We start from the raw sequence: 15,120 nt of genomic DNA, 5'->3' as shown, positions 1-15,120 counted from the left end.
TTCCACATGAAACATGGAGCAGCATTGTGAAACTGTGCTAATAAAGTCACCCCCTCTCTATGCTAAAAGCGTGCAGGACTCAAAACCTGGACCTGTATCCACCGCACAATAAACGCCAAGTTCTTTACGTTGCTCTACGATTAGATACTTTGTCTTGTTCACGTTCATTGGTTGTAAGCTTTGGACATTTGAATATATGACAGATGTTCATTGGTTGTAAGCTTTGGACATTTGAATATGACAGATGATGTTAATGAAGAGTAGCATGTAAAGTTATATAACTGACTTGGTTATACACCAATATAATTTTTTTATTTTTGAAAGATGAAAATTTCACTAATTAAGATAAAGAACATAAGATGTGATAGCAAGGTAATGAGAGACACCTGATAAACAAACATAGCAAGAATCAACATAAAGGAATAGAGGCAGGTCAGTGCCATCATACAATCCTAATGCACCGGATCCCATCAGAGCTATAAAGTTATGCTCGGGCGAGAGTAATACTAGGATAGGCTGACACCAGTGGCGAAACCAGAAAGTTCATATAGGAGGGGTGGTCATAATATATATATATATATATATCACGATGCTGATCATTACACAGATCTAATTGAACAAGGTTGGTAATGACAAATAGTGACGTTAAACAAATTGAGTAGTTCCTCACATATTTGAAAACGATACACATTGTACTACATGAAAATTGTTGTGTAGGTTTTTTGAATTCTAGAACTGATCGGATCTGAAAATATTTTGATGACTCTACAATGAAAATGTTCAATGTCGTTAGCAGAGGGATTGGGCTGTTAGGCTGAGCCCACCACAAACCCCTCTGGGGGTGTGGGGGCGGAGCTTCTACAGTATGAACCTATCTAGTTTTGTAATTTTGTTCTTTTATACTGACTAGAGTTTTATACCCTTCCTCATATATATAGGGCTGGTAAACGAGTTGAATGAGCCGAGTCTAGCTTGTTCAAGCTCAGCTCGTTTACCTTCTAAGTCAGCTCGAACTCGGCTCGTGTTCGTAAATAGACAAGCTACGCTCAATCTCGAGCTGAGCTTGAGTCAATTGAGTTGAGCCACAAGCTGGCTCTTGTAAAAAAAATCATACTACAGTTAGTATTGGAAGCAATAGGATTTGAACCTTAAAATCTCTCTCTTACATAGCATATACTCTAATTGTACAAAACTACTTTTTACGCTAAATATTGCACTTAGTTTCTATATAATATATTCTTACGAGCTTACACGAGTTCAGCACCTCTTGTTCACGCTCGGCTCGTTTTTGGTTAACAAGCTTCTCGTGGCTCATCTCTTCTGCTATACGAATCGATCACGAACAAGTTCATGGTGAGTTGAATGAAGCCGAATCACGGGCTGCTCGGATTGTTTCCCAGCCCTATATATATATATATATATATATATACACACACACACACCTCCTTTTAGGAGTTGGGTATGAGAGTTTTGAGTGTATTAGGGATTAGGGTTTTGAGTATCTCGTCTATGTATTTTCTCACATTTTGCTAGTGAATTTTTGCTCAGCTTTTGCCCGTGGAAGTAGGCTCAAGTGCCTAACTATGAAAATCTTGTATCCTCTTTTGTTCTTTTCTACTCTCTATCTTGTGGTTTGGTTGCTTTATTAATGGTTACATAACAAAAAATCTTGGGCACATTGATTTCAAAAAAAGAGAAAAAAAAGAACTGAGTGCAGATATCTAGATTATGGGTTGCAAAACCTGACACGACCCGCCAACCCGCCTCTTAGGCAGGTTTGGGTTGGGCTTAAACTAACCCGTTTAATAAACGGGTTAACCTGCCTAACTAGGGGTGAAAATCGGGTCGGGTTTGCGGGTTGGCAGGTCAGAATACCTCAACCCGAACCCGACCCGTTTATTAAACGGGTTGGCTGTGGCAAACATGAATCCGACCCGTTTATTAAGCGGGTAACCCGACACGACCCGCCAACCCCCTTAATAAACTGGTTGGGTCGGGTAAACGGGTTGGCAAGTTAGCGGGTCAGGTTGGCGGGTCGGCGGGTTGACCCGCCCGCCTAACCCGTTTATTAAACGGGTCAGCCAGTTTGGTGGGTTGGCATACCCCTAACACGAACCCGACCCGTTTAATAAACGGGTTAGGCGGGTCCACCTGTTTATTAAATGGGTTCATTTTTGCCCAACCCGAACCCGCCTAAGAGGCGGGTTGGCGGGTTGTGTCAGGTTTTGCCACCCCTATGCCTAACCCGTTTATTAAACGGGTCGGGTTCGTGTTAGGGGTATGCCAACCCACCAAACTGGCTGACCCGTTTAATAAACGGGTTAGGCGGGCGGGTCAACCCGCCAACCCACCCGCTAACCCGCCAACCCGTTTACCCGACCCAACTCGTTTATTAAACGAGTTGGCGGGTCATGTCGGGTTACCTGTTTAATAAATAGGTCAGGTTCGTGTTTGCCACAGCTGACCCATTTAATAAACGGGTCAGGTTCGGGTTGAGGTATGCTGACCTGCCAACCCGCCAACACCGACCCGATTGCCACCCCTAATCTAGATTGACCCGAGAATTCATCCATCGTTAAGGATAATATAATACAAAAACAAAATGGGGCAAATGATAAGCTGATTATACTTTCAAGGAAAACTTCTGCAGAAGAGCTATGTATAATAAACCAAATGCACGTTCAAATTTAATGAATTGGGGACGTAGAAAAAAATTGAAGTCGTGTTGGGTACGGGCCATGTTCCTAGACGAAATGTGGATTCAATGTACATTGAGAGCCTGTTTGATTGGCCAGTCATAGTTATCCACTGTCATGACTGCATCGACAAGTGCACGCTCCACGTCATCAAATGCAGGACGTGAGTGTCCCACCAAAGCGGCACTTTGGTGGTACATTTTTGTCCCACCTCTACGAAAGCATCTTGAGGACAGATCAGGTGATCTGACAAAAAATACAAAATTTTTTTGTGTCTTGAAATCACCACCGTTCATTGTGCAAGCAGTGGAGCCCACCAAAAGTGCTGACGTCATCATTTCACAATTGATGATGCTGATGTCATCATTTCACAATTGATGGTAGTGATTAAAAGTGATGGATGGTGGTGATTTTTTTTTCCATATAGGTAGGAACGGAAAACCCCACCAGAGGGGTGTAAACATGGGCGCACCCCTTGACCACAGGGAGCCACAGGAGAATAACGCCCGTGGGAATCGAACCCGGACTCTTGGTCCAACAGTCAAGGCCCGGTTCCAACTACGCTACCCCTCGGGTCTAAGTGGTGGTGATTTCAAAACACAAAAATTTGTGTTTTGTCAAATCAGCTGATCGATCTGTGCTCAAGCTTCCTGGATGCAACGGCCCACTGAAGGTTGATTGTACAAATGGTATAAGGAAAAAGAGCATGTTGCTCAAATCCATCAAAAGATTGAAGGAATCAAGACCTGGCCTACATTCACTACAACAAAGGGCAAGTACTTGTGCACTTGGTCAAAGTTTGATGTAGATTTTGATACGTTATGCTGCTTCAAAAATTTGGCAATCATAGATGGAATACATTTTTCATGGCGTAGGAGCAATTGGCAGGACAATGTAAATGCCATGTGCAACTATAGATGCATCAGAAGATTGAAGCTTTAAGTCATCTTTGATTGATTGGATTATCCAGACAAATTTCCTCCTTGGTTATACATCAATGACTAAAATCCTGAAAGCATAAAAGAAAAAGGATTGGTTGGAATTGAATCCTGATTCATAACTTGAGAATTACCACCTTCAAGATCTGCAAAGCAAGTACTCTAGTGAACGTGTCATGCATTCTTGGGAAAGAAATGAACTTATTTATTTATTTTTCTCTTCTTTTTCGTCGGTATGATTGCGCATCACTTAGACATCTAAGTTGGACAAGTAAAGAGATCCAACAGTGATTGGATAGGTGATCAAATAGAATCCTGAGTGGCAAACAGTGATTTGATTGATGATAAGTGCTCTTGGAGTAGTTGGTTTGGCTTTGAACTTATGTGCCTATGGCCTTATTCAAGAAAATCCAGGTAGTAGAAGATCCTGATTGTGAGATTTTCCACACCAAAAATATTCTTCTAAATGAAGGTAGCCACATATACCTTTTAGAACTTCACAAGAGATCATTTGATCAAATTCAAGAAACCAAACATCCCCTTAAGCAAAGCAACATGAGACATTAGAAGTCAGTCGATAGTGGAGCCCAAGGCAGTTTGTCTTGAGCCTATGGGCAAATTTGAATTGTGTACAAGAATAAGCTTTCAAAAATGCTCCGAGCAGAGATTAATGTTAATATTCTTTTTGGTATTAATTAGGAATAGTTTAAGATTGATTATAATATTTCTCTCTCTAAAAAAAAGGATCGATTCCATATCTTTTCATATCCATCATTTAGCGAATTGTTTAATTATGTCAGTTTTTTTTTTTTGAAAGGCAAGCTGGGGTTAGGCAGACCCCTACCAGTTATACAACAATATCATTGGGTTTTGAACCTGCTACGTCCCAACACAAGGTGACGTGCACTCGCTGCTCCTACCAGACAAGCTGAGCCCCCCCTTTGGTTAACTATGTCAGCTTTAGTTCAACTCATGTCACAATAGTCAATGGAGTATATAACAAGCACATACCACTAGCATGGCATTGATTCTTAAAGTGAATGATTGGTGATATTATTCTATTTTTGGCTTTTTTGAACTATTTTCTGAGTTATAGACACATAATACATATAATTAATTGTATCACTGAATCATGAGACGCTAGCTGAAGTTTACCTTGCATCCTTAAAAGGGTGACAAGTAACTGTTTCATAGAATAATTGTATTTATTACCTGAAAAGGTATGATAAAACTTACTTGATTTGTTCAACATTCATGATTCCTTGATATGCATCATGATTCTGAATGAATAGCAGCAAGCACTTGATCAAGAGGTGAAAAGAAAAGAATCTAGACCCCACTTTTTATAGTAAAAGTGACCTAAAAAAATCCATGAAACTTTTTGGTCTTTATTTAATTATTAACTTAATTTTCAGCGGCATTATTTAAAAAGTACCATAGCCCTATGAGAATCACATGGTGTGCACTAGGTGATACCAAATAAAGCAACAAATTTAGGACCCTCCAAACACATAAATTAAGAAAGAAGTGAGTTCGATCCAATGGATGATACCAACATAATGTGGTGCAGACATTCATGCAATAAAACAAATCAATGATTCTACTTTGTGGGTCATACCCTTTTAATATTATAAATGTGAATAATTCCACGAATATTGTGTACATTTTCAAGCTATGGCAATAACTGCAATCTATTACTTCCTTTAACACACACACACACACACACACACACACACACACATATATATATATATATATATATATATATATATATATATATATATATATATAGAGAGAGAGAGAGAGAGAGAGAGAGAGAGAGAGAGAGAGAGAGAGAGAGATATGTTACTTATTTTAGGCAAATTGAAATAATAAGAAATCAATCTTCTTGTAGTCATCTTAACACCACGAAATATCTGTTAGTTTAATTCTAATGGAAGATCAAGGAGGGAAAATGAAAGGACCAGTTCCCGTCTTGAGCAATTGCTTATTTTAACATTATGGACTCTAAGTTTTCTACGTTGAGCATTCATTGTACGAATGGATTAAATTGAAGAACCATTCAAGGATTGATAAAAGGGAAAGTAAAGCATGGGTGTAGATTGAGTTTTGACATATATAACAATAAAGTGTAATATATATGATGATGCCATTCATCATTATTCTATCTTAAGTCAATCAAGACTAGAAAACAATAATGTAATGAACAAGGGTCTAGTGGGTAGGGATTTTGAAGATCCTGAAGACCACTATGATGAATATTAATTAACTATATTCTTCTCAAAAAAACAATATAAATTAACTATAATTCCTCCCCATTCTAAAAGATTAAAAAAGACTAGAGGAAAAGTCAGTATTGGAGCCCACAAGGCCACAACAAGGTGGTTCTCTTGTGGTGTTACATTGATAATGAAAATAATAATATTTTGCATGATTAAAAATCTTTATGATTGCAGAATAGAGAAAGAGAGTAGGGTGGCTAGATATAAGAAAAAACTATTGGTTGATAGCAATCCGAAGGAGACAAACTAGTCGCTCTGCTCCTCATAGTGCACTAAATGGGTGGTGGTGGTCGGCTAAATATATGATGTTCGGCAAAAAAGAAGATGCGTGTTGGAAGGCTAATGGAGGATAGTGGGATGCCATCCATGTCTGAATCTTCTACTTTTAACAATGAGATGGGTCTTTTGGACACTCCCCCCCCCCCCCCCCCCCCCTCCATCTTACTTCCACCTGTCAAGCTTTCTAAATCTAGAGGCCCAGCTGCTTTTCGTAAAAAAAATCATTTTGCTGATTATGGAAGCATTTGATCTGGATCTGGAGTGTGGTACTACTCATAACCTATGTCATTTTTGAAGCATTCAATTTACATAAGTAGAATTTTTTAATGGTTGAAAATTGACTGCTCAAACTTATGTAAATATTCAAGTATTCAAAAAATTGTCTGTTTGTTGAAAATCTGTGATTTAATAGTTGATTCTTAATAAATGGATCATGCTAAACGCATCTGCAAGGTGGAATTTGCAAAAAAGTGTTGGAAATATATAGCTCATAGACTAGTTCTCATATTTTAGTGGTGTATATATAGAAAGAGAGAGAGTGTTAATATTTAGTGCTATTGAAGCCACATAAATATTGAGTATAAATCATCTTCTTTTCATTTTTTTGTGTTTTTTTTAGATTGAATCTTATGGATGTGATCACCAAGGATTGTGACATATAAGTAGGTTTTATCAGCGCTTCAAAAGTCAACTGCCCACAATGCACTAAACCCAAGTATATATGTATATATATAAACCCATGTAACATTAACAACATTCAACAAAAAATTATAGGTGCAAGCTTTATTTTCTAATCTAACATTTAGACGTGTGCAATATGATTTTGTTTGCTAGAAACCACACTTTAAATTATATTACCTTAATATTAAATTATGATTTTGTGAACCATAAAAGTTTGGTGCATGTAGGCTATCGATTTTTGAAACTAGAGCAAAGCTAAAAACAGACCATGACTAACTTGCTACCAAGATGGAGAAATGATTCGGCAAGAGATCAGGTGGAGAAAAAGATGAAGGTGTTGGGTTTTCCTCCTTTGTGGGGCTCATTCTTATGCTGAATGTAGTTTTTTGTTGACTGACAATTTATGTCAGTGACATTGGTATTGGTGGGTTTTTTCCTAGTACGACCTTGGAGGTTTCTATGACTATTAGTATTACCCCCTTTACATTAAATGTCCTCATTAATTTCTACTCTTTATAAACAACAAAGTGTGGTCTGCTGTGTGTGTTTTTAGCAGAGTGAGCGGTAACTATTGTGAGTGTTTTTTAGCAGTCTGCAGAGAGTGTGCGTGTGTGCTTATCTCTGCAGTTGGGCAGTAAGTGTGGTGAGTGCTTCTTCACTTCTTTTGGGCTGCTTCGGTTAGTGAGTTTCTCAGAACATTTGGGTGAGGTCTTGCCTCTTGTTTGTTTTACTCTACACCTTAGTGTGTTTGTAAGGCTTATGCCTTTTGGTATTTGTAATCTCTTGGTTGATAATAGTGGAAGGAACTGACCTTATGGTTATCGTGGACGTACCTCAGTTTGAGGGAACCACGTAAATCTTGTATGCCTCTTTATTTTCTGTTGTCATATTTACATTGCTTCATTTGATTTATACTTGGAGAAAGGCATTTTTCTCAACAGAAAGATGCAATGGCTCAAAAAAAGTGACAAAAAAATACCAGATACTTTCATGCATTTGCTTCTTTCCGTAGAAGATTCAATCATGTTTCTTTTTTACCATGCAATGATGTCGCGACACATGGGATTGATTTATTGGAGTCTATAATAACCCATCAATTTAAGGAAAGGGTCCAATGCGAGGTTGGACCTGTGCCCGACCTCTCTAGAATTCTGTTTGGGGGGTTGCAACAAGCTCATGTTGATCTCATCTCTAAACAATTTGATATTAAGTGAAGAAAGTGATACGGTCCATGCCTTTGGGCAAGATAACAGTGGTTGGTGGGTTCTCTATTGAGGTGTTTTAGGGAGTTTTAGGAAGAGTGCAAAGATGATCTTTACTCTCTTCTTAAGGAGTTTCACTCAAATGTTGCCCTACCTAGAGTGATTGGGTGCTCAATCACAGTTCTCATTCCTAAAGATGGATCATGAAGCTTACTTGATAATTTCAGACCTATTGTACTAAGTAGCATCATCTATGAGATAATCTCTAAAGCCCTTGTCATACAATTAAGACTCATAGCAGATGCCATCATCTCTACAAACCAATTTTCATTCATCCTCATGAAGTTTTTCTACTTGAACATAAAGTTGTGCACTCCATTCGCATCTTACATGCCAATGGTTTCATGCTCAAACTTGACCTCTCCAAAGCATTTCACACTATCTGATGGGATTCTCTTCTTGCTTGCATGAAGAGGATGAACTTCAGTACCAAGTGGAGTAGATTCTCTTTGCCGAAGATATTCATGTTTGGTGAAGCAACCAAATCCAACATTGCCAATCTATGGGTCTTGCTGTGCATATTTTTAGCCCTCTATCAATGGCCACAAATCTAGCTTTGTCCCTTTCAATAATAAGGATGGATTGTCCTCTTTTGCATCCACCATATTCGGGTGATGGATCGGTCAATTACCAATCAAATACTTGGGATTACCATTTTACCTAAGGTCTCCACTGACCAATTTTGGAAGGAGGTTGAAAAAAAAGTGGCATTAAGAATAAACTCTTGGGTTGGGTTCAATCTTGCTTTTGTGAGGAGGGTAACACTTGTGAAACATGTTCTCACAAGTATTTTATTGTATTTTGTACAAATTTTCTATATACCATCTAAGCACATCAACAAGGCCCTTCAAATTTTTATTTGGTCAACAAAAACATATAAGGAGAAGCCACACTTGGTATCATGGAAGATCGCCACCTGAACCAAAGAGAAAGATGGTCTTGGTATTTGGGAGGTTGGACGTTGGAATAAAGCTGAAACAAGGGAGACAATCAACCAAAGAGAAAGGTGGTCTTGGTCATCAAATGACTTTGGTTGATTGTCTGCCTTGATAAGCCTTGGGCGGTGGTTGTTAAACACAAGTATAATCTACTTGATTGTCTTTTCCGATGGATTGTGAGGGTAAATGGATGGGCAGATAAGGTATTTGGAAGGGGTAAGTCAAATGCCTATCGGACTTTGTTGAAGCCTTATATGTATCATTAGGTGATGGGTTGAGTACTCTATTTTGGAAGGATGCTTGGTGCATTGATGGATGCTTTAGAGAACTTTTTTCAGCTTTATATTGGGTTGCCACTAACAAGGAGGGGAAAGTTAATTCATTATGGAACTCTCAATTTTGATAGGACATCCAAGTTCACAGAAACCCATCTAGTTTAGCTTTCAAGCAATAGATGGAGCTTATGCAAAGGCTGGCTCAGATTAAGCTCAAGGTGGTGGTCGATGCACCTTGCTGAAAACACTCTTCATCTAGCCAATTATTCACAACCACCTCATGTTACCGAATGTCAGGTCTGCCTACCATTCAATGGATCTTTAACAGGGCACTATGTGTAACTCCCTCTAGCAAAGTCGCCTGAGGAGATAAGTATATAAAAAAAGGAAACAACGGTTTCCATAAAAGGAAAACTGTGTTTCTAGAGGGGGTGAGGATAAACCTCACCCCCCAAAATCCACGAGGGTGAGGCTTATCCTCACCCTACGTGAGGGCTATAAAAAGCCCTCACGCAGCCTTCCTCCATCGCATCTCAACGAGTGGCAGAGGGAGAGACAGAGAGAGAGAGCAGAAGAGAGGGTGAGGGAGGGGAACTTATCGACGACGACGACGACAACAACGACAACTAGGTGAGCACCTCCTCCTCTTCCCCTTCTTCATTTTCTTCTTTTTTGTTTCTGTTTCGGGCAAAGGAGGCCGACAACCATGGTTGCCGGTGAGTTTTGGTTAATCGGAAAAAAAAAATACACACACAGAGAGAGAGAGAGAGAGAGAGAGAGAGAGAGAGCAGGGGAGAGGGCCGACTCGATGGTCGCCCCCTCTCTGCAACTGAAAAGGGATTTGCCCTTTTGGTTCCCCTTTTTTTTGTAGGGCCCAGTTGGTTTGGGTGCAACCTAGACCGAACCAGGTCGGTTTGGGTCGTGCCCAGACCAAGGCAAGAAAAAAAAAGGGTCGGTTCAGCCTGGGTGTGACCCAGACCGAACTAGGTCGGTCCGGGCCACACCCAGACCGAACCGAGCAAGTGAAAAAAAAAGAAAGAAAGAAAGAAAGAAAACTTTTGGTTGAATCGGTTCAGGTCGAACTGGCTCAGAGCGAATCGGGTCTGAGCTGAACCATTTTGGATAAACCCGAGTCAGGCCAAACCAGTTCGATCTAAGTGGATCTGGGTTCTCAGTTTGGATCCAATTTGATCTGGACCTGTTCTGGATCCAGACTGACTGTTCTGGATCCAGACTGACTGTTCTGGATCTGATTAGATCAATCCTGGATCCATATTAGAACTGGGTCTAGATCAGACTGTTTTGGATCTAGTCAAACAGTTCTGGATCCAGTCAAACAGTTATAGATCCATTCAGACTATTCTGGATCCAGTCAAAGTGTAAGGACCCAGTCAGATCATTCTGGATCCAAGCAAACAGGGTTGGATCTAGATTATAAATGAATCTGAATCAGATCGTAAGATAGTCTCAAATTGTATCAAAATTTGAAATAACCATAATACCCTTTTGGGTACCCAAGATCCATTTTGGTAAAATGAACATAACTTTGCACTCCGAACTCAGAATTGCGTAAGGTTTGGTGTGTTGAATTTGTATCAAAGAGAGAAATCTACTTACCCAGTAGTTTTGGTTAAATTAGTAACAAAAAATTAAAATTTCATAAGTTAATTCAGGAGGAGTATTTTGGTAATTCTATAAGAAGTTTTATACATTAATATAAGCATGTTTGTGTAATGACCAGATCCTACTGTTAGAGCAACTTGAGACTCAATTGCGGTGAAAGCATAGTGTTCTCACTTGAGGTAAGAGATATTATAAGTAATTTTAGATACAAATAAGGATTTTTCTACGTTGCATGTTATTGTAATGTTGTGAATGAAATGAATAACATGATAGTCTTTGAGTGAGATCATGACATACATAAAATTTTCATGCTTGACATTCTGAGTTGAATTCATATACATGTGTGTTGTGATATGCATGTTAGTTGTGATTTGTCATGCATGTTAGAAATAGAATTGATTTGTGAACGCATGTCTATGTGATTATTAATATCATGTATTGTGATGAGATTATGTTAGATTGGGGTCCCTTTTATTCTATTCATGTTATATGAATATATATTTTGTGATTAGCATGCAGGACCCCTTAAATCCTGAAAGTGGCGACCTGTGGTAAGGGCTACCTGGTTTGCGGCTAGAGTACAACCACCATGGAGAGTGGGCCGCTGGTGATTTAACGATGTAGAGACACTACATCATTGCGTACTTAGTGAGAGATATGTGTGAGTCCTAAGGTTATCATGAGATTTAAGAATGAGATTCATTGTGATCAGTTCACGACATCACTCATGAGAGAACGAGTGAATTATGAGTTTGAGAATGTAGTTCAATGTGTTGAACTTAGTCATGACTTAGGGTTACACTCACACTGGGCCTGGGACTCTGGAGGACCATGGATGATTGATAACCATCATGGTTAGGATGTAAGATGAACCATACCGCGATTGAGAGCTTGACCTCCCGGCGAGCTACCAGTGGGGTCCTCGTGGTGGTTCACTGTAATTCCTGGTGGTTCGGAGACCACTGAGAGTGTATGGTTTATTGTCTGACCAACATGTAGAATTTGTGTGTTCTACGGAGTTGCTACGCCCATAGACAGTTATGACCGGTATAACCGACTTAGTGATAGTTGTTTGAGAGAGTGTTGAGAAAATTAATGAGGATAATTAAAATATACCAACTTGTGTGGTGTGACGAAAACTAAACTAAGACTAGAAGTTTAGATCCCACTAGATTTGTAAGTTTAAATGTTTATTTGCTTATAATTATTTCTTACTGGGTTGTAGACTCACCCCCAATATTTAATTACAACTGTAGATTCCAAGTATATTAACACAAACAGAACGTAAACAATTTCTTCGTCATCAACATAGTACTTGGTAGATTTCATTTCCATGTCATTGAATAAAGATGTAATTGCTTTTCTTTTGTTATGAATAATGAACATTATAAAGAAAAAATGATTATGGGAATAAAAAGGTTTTTTTTTTAGCCACGTTTTCTCGGTGTGAACTTTGAACTCCTTCCCTTTGGGAAGTAATAGCAATCGAACTCGGACTCCCGAGGTCCCAGATCGGGGTGTTACACTATGAGACCATGTCTTTCCTACCTATGGCTCCATCACAACGTGACTGATATTGCAAGACCTATTACTCAATGATTACGTGATGCAAAAAATGTAGTTTTAGTATCCCCAGATCAATGTTCTTTTTGCTTGTTGCAAAGAGGAGTCGACCGCTACACCTTTTCTGGATTTGTGAGAGTGTGCTTTATGCTTGTTTGGCAAACTGTTGCTTCAAAATTGGAACTTGGTGACGGACCTTAGGAGTGTGCTCGGTGCACCCCACCTGAAATCTCGAGGCTCCAAATTTATTTATATATGGCGTTGTTTTGTATTGATTCTATGGCGTGGTTTGGATCTAGAGAGGAACAGTCCAGATCTATGCTGGATCCCACCACAACTGCTAAGGCTGCTAAGCACGAACTTGTTATCAGACTTAACTTTAAAAATCTTGTTGTCCCTGATTTTCTACTGTAGATCTTTACTTTTTATACGGCATTGAGTGATCTCTAATCACTCTATGCCGCTGAATGTAATTCTTTGCATATAATTAATAGAAACTGAATATTTTTCTCTTAAAAAAAATGATTCAAGTGTTATTGCCACTTACACGCAAGGTTTGACTCATAATAACCTAAAATTTGAACATGGTTTCTGTTAGATGAGAGAGAGAGAACTTGTGTATGCTTCGAGCGTTTAATACATAGTTACGAAGAAACAAAATGGATACAAAGTAATGTGTGAAGCCAATGTGGGGAAGCTATAAAGCAACTTGAAGCAGGAAGCTCGATACAGTTTTGTAGCAATTATGCAGGTGCATGGATAATGAAAAAGAAGCACATAGAAAGCAATATGCAGCATGGGTGTAAGCAAACAAGAAATGATGTAAACACAAATATCAAATAAAATAAAACCAACATGCGAGCTTATTATACAAAAATTATAATTTTCTAATATAAAAAATGTATGAAGTGAGTGGGAAGTGACAAAAAAACTGAGATGAAAAGGGTAAGGAAAAGAGAATTGATTTGAAAAGAGAAGAGGAATCAAGCTCCCATTGAATGGAATTGAGTATCTCATATGTTGGAAGCAGGTTTCACTTTCCCTCTATTCAAGGAAGTGAGGAGTTTTCTACTTTTGAAAGGAGCTTTTTCATGTAGCAAAAAGCTCCTTTGCCTTTCCACAAAGAACACAACTCACAAGTTGCATTCCCCGTCTACGCAAGTTGCACTGCGTTTCCCCACTGTCCACTACAGGCAGCCAAGTGAATGCCTTGGGCGTCATTTCATTCTCCTCACGGGAGTGAATGCACCACAAGACCTGAAAAGTTGCTCCCTGATCGAGGGGAAAGTCCAGGTCCCCAAATAGTTTTGGTCGGAAGTGGAGCAACACCAGGGGCAGCTAGGGGTGGCAATCGGTTGGCGGGTTGGCGGGTTGGCGGGTCGGGTTGGTGGGTTGGCGTGTCAGCATACCTCAACCCGAACCCGACCCGTTTATTAAACGGGTCGGCTGTGGCAAACACGAACCCGACCCGTTTAATAAACGGGTAACCCGACACGACCCGCCAACCCATTTAATAAATGGGTTGGGTCGGGTAAACGGGTTTTCAGGTTCTCGGGTCAGGTTGGCGGGTCGGGTTGGCAGGTTGACGGATCGGGTTGACAGGTAGGCAGGTTGGCGGGTCGGGTTGACGGGTTGACCCACCCGCCTAACCCGTTTATTAAACGGGTCAGCCGGGTTGGCGGGTTGGCATACCCCCAACCCGAACCCGACCTGTTTAATAAACGGGTTACGCGGGTCGACCCGTTTATTAAACGGGTTGGCTTAAGCCCAACCCGAACCCGCCTAAGAGGCGGGTTGGCGGGTCGTGTCAGAAATTGCCACCCCTAGGGGAAGCAAGAGAGTAGTAACATGATGCTAGCTACCTATAGGGGTGTCAACGAGTCAGGTTTGGTTCGGACCCAAGTGGAACCATACCTGACCCCGATTTTTGGGTATGGTATCGGGTTCAGACCCAGGTCTAATTGGACCCACCAAAAGAGAAACCATATCTAAACCCGATAATAACTACATGAACCAGACCCACCCGGGTCATACCTGGTAAAATAACATTTTTATCATTTTTGTATTAAAAAATTGTGGGTCTTAATCAGAACTTGGGCCAGGCCCAGGTCTGGTATAAAATTTCACAAACTATACACAGCTCCATGTATTAATCAAACCTTTGGGTCTGGACCCGAGTCTTAATAAGGTCTTCTTATTTATCACCATACCGGGACCCTATAGGGTTTGGTACAGATCGGGTCCTGCTAAACACGACCTGTTGACACCCCTAACTATATAGAAAATCCCATCCTTAGCGCAGGTCCAAGAGATGCCATTGACAGAGGATGGTTGAGGCAAGATGCGCGAGATAAGAAGAGGCAAAATTATTTTCAACCACGCTAACCAAAAAGAGACGCAGGCTGCGGTGATAACATGTTGGGCCATTGAGAAATATCATCACACTCACCCTATACTTGGTCTTGATAAAGTTTGAATAACTATCACAGCCACTCTCTGGTGCAAGTAGCCAGAACCACTTACACACTAAAGATGTGTTGATCAGGTGAAGGTTCCTAATGCCCAGACCCCCATGGTCTAAAA

The sequence above is a fragment of the Nuphar pumila genome, chromosome 14 (genome assembly GCF_984573655.1).
Source record: "Nuphar pumila chromosome 14, dmNupPumi1.hap1.1, whole genome shotgun sequence".
NCBI lineage: Eukaryota > Viridiplantae > Streptophyta > Magnoliopsida > Nymphaeales > Nymphaeaceae > Nuphar > Nuphar pumila.
Note: the sequence above shows the minus strand (reverse complement) of the source record.